Below are 2902 nucleotides of genomic sequence, written 5' to 3' on the forward strand. Positions count from 1 at the left end.
GCCAGAACTATGCTCTGTTCTGGCGTTTGAACGCCAGACAGATGCTCCTCTAGGGTGTGATTTTTCTTCTGCTGTTTTTTATTCCGTTTTCAATTTTTATATTTATTTTGTGACTCCTCATGATCATGAACCTATAAAGACACATAACTAAGAAAAATATAGTTAGATAAATAAACATTGGGTTGCCTCCCAACAAGCGCTTCTTTAATGTCAATAGCTTGACAGTGGGCTCTCATGGAGCCTCACAGATGTGCAGAGCTTTGTTGAGACTCTCCAACACCAAACTTAGAGTTTGGATATGGGAGTTCAACACCAAACTTAGAGTTTGGTTGTGGCCTCCCAACACCAAACTTAGAGTTTGACTGTGGGGGCTTGGGTTGACTCTGCTTTGAGAGAAGCTTTTCATGCTTCCTCTCCATGGTTGCAGAGGGAGATCCTTGAGTTTTAAACACAAGGGAGTTCTCATTCCATTGAAGGAATATTTCACCTCTGTCAACATCAATCACAGCTCTTGCTGTGGCCAGGAAAGGTCTTCCCAGGATGATGGATTCATCCTCTTCCTTTCCAGTATCCAGGACTATGAAATCAGTAGGTATGTAAAGGCCCTCAACCTTTACTAATACATCTTCTACTTGTCCATAAGCCTGTTTTCTTGAGCTGTCTGCCATCTCTAGTGAGATTTTAGCAGCTTGCACCCCATAGATTCTCAGTTTCTCTATTACAAAGAGGGGCATGAGGTTTATTCCTGAACCAAGGTCACACAGAGCCTTAAAGATCATGGTGCCTATGGTACAGGGTATTATGAACTTTCCAGGATCCTGTCTCTTCTGAGGCAATGTCAGTTGATCCAGATCACTTAGTTCATTGATGAACAAGGGAGGTTCAACTTCCCAAGTATCAATGCCAAATAATTTGGCATTTAGCTTCATGATTGCACCAAGAAACTTGGCAGTTTGCTCTTCAGGAACACCCTCATTCTCTTCAGAAGAGGAATACTCATCAGAGCTCATGAAGGGCATAAGGAGGTTCAATGGGATCTCTATGGTCTCTAGATGGGCCTCAGAGTCCTTTGGTTCCTCAGAGGGAAGCTCCTTATTGATCACTGGACGTCCCAGGAGGTCCTCCTCCTTGGGATTCACGTCCTCTCCTCTCCTCACAGGTTCGGCCATGGCGCTTATGTCAATGGCCTTGCACTCTCCTTTTGGGTTCTCTTCTGTATTGCTTGGGAGAGTACTAGGAGGGATTTCAGTGATCCTTTTACTCAGCTGGCCCACTTGTGCTTCTAGATTTCTAATGGAAGACCTTGTTTCATTCATGAAACTTATAGTGGCCTTAGATAGATCAGAGACTAGATTTGCTAAATTAGAAGCATTTTGTTCAGAGTTCTCTGTCTGTTGCTGAGTTGATGATGGAAAAGGTTTGCTATTGCTAAACCTGTTTCTTCCACCATTATTAAAGCCTTGTTGAGGCTTTTGATCCTTCCATGAGAAATTTGGATGATTTCTCCATGTTGAGTTATAGGTGTTTCCATAAGGTTCACCTAAGTAGTTCACCTCTACTATTGCAGGGTTCTCAGGATCATAGGCTTCTTCTTCAGAAAATGCCTCTTGAGTACTGTTGGATGCAGCTTGCATTCGATGCAGACTCTGAGAAATCATATTGACTTGCTGAGTCAATATTTTATTCTGAGCCAATATAGCATTCAGAGTATCAACCTCAAGAACTCCCTTCTTCATAGGTGTCCCATTACTCACAGGATTCCTTTCAGAAGTGTACATGAACTGGTTATTAGCAACCATGTCAATGAGTTCTTGAGCTTCTACAGGCGTTTTCTTTAGGTGAATGGATCCACCTGCAGAGGTATCCAATGACATCTTTGATAACTCAGATAAACCATCATAGAATATATCCAGGATGGTTCATTCTGAGAGCATGTCAGAAGGACATTTTTTGGTCAACTGTTTGTATCTTTCCCAAGCTTCATAGAGGGATTCACCTTCTTTCTGTCTGAAGGTTTGAACATCAGCTCTAAGCTTGCTCAGCTTTTGAGGAGGAAAGTACTTGGCTAAGAAAGCCGTGACCAGCTTATCCCAAGAGTTCAGGCTGTCTTTGGGTTGAGAATCCAACCATAATCTAGCTCTGTCTCTTACAGCAAAAGGGAAAAGCATGAGCCTGTAGACTTCAGGATCTACTCCATTAGTCTTAACAGTATCACATATCTGCAAGAATTCAGTTAAGAACTGAAAAGGATCTTCAGATGGAAGTCCATGAAACTTGCAGTTCTGCTGCATTAGAGAAACTAATTGAGGTTTCAGCTCAAAGTTGTTTGCTCCAATGGCAGGAATGGAGATGCTTCTTCCATGTAAACTGGAATTAGGTGCAGTAAAGTCACCAAGCATCTTCCTTACATTATCATTATTTTCGGCTGCCATCTCCTCTGCCTGTTCGAAAATTTCTGAAAGGTTATCTCTGGATTGTTGTATTTTAGCTTCTCTTAATTTTTTCTTCAGAGTCCTTTCAGGTTCTGGATCTGCTTCCACAAGAATGTTTTGGTCCTTGCTCCTGCTCATATGACAAAGAAGAAGGCACAGAAAAATAATAATAATAATAATAGAGATCCTTTATACCACAGTATAGGGATCCCTTTGTGAGTGGAAGAAAAGAGGGGGAGACAAAGAATGTGATGTAAAGGAAGAAACACAACTGTACGAATGGAAGAGATGTGAGATGAGATGTTAGGATATGAATGAATAAATAGAATGAGATGGGGGAGGGATAATTTTCGAAAATTATTTTGAAAAAGAGTTAGTGATTTTTGAAAAATGATTTTTGAAAAAATGTTAGTAATTTTCGAAAATTTTTTAAATCAAAAATAAAAGATAAAAATAATTAGTTAATTAAA

At 40.5% G+C, this 2902-nt stretch overlaps 1 non-coding gene across 1 annotated transcript; it reads left to right on the forward strand.

Annotated features, from left to right (window-relative positions):
- Window positions 1-1932: 1932 nt before the first annotated feature.
- LOC112724376 (small nucleolar RNA R71) lies at window positions 1933-2036 on the forward strand. The gene has a single exon (XR_003163541.1). It is a non-coding gene; the product is annotated as a small nucleolar RNA R71 (small nucleolar RNA).
- Window positions 2037-2902: the final 866 nt, after the last annotated feature.

Source organism: Arachis hypogaea, chromosome 11 (assembly GCF_003086295.3).
Source record: "Arachis hypogaea cultivar Tifrunner chromosome 11, arahy.Tifrunner.gnm2.J5K5, whole genome shotgun sequence".
NCBI classification, from domain to species: domain Eukaryota; kingdom Viridiplantae; phylum Streptophyta; class Magnoliopsida; order Fabales; family Fabaceae; genus Arachis; species Arachis hypogaea.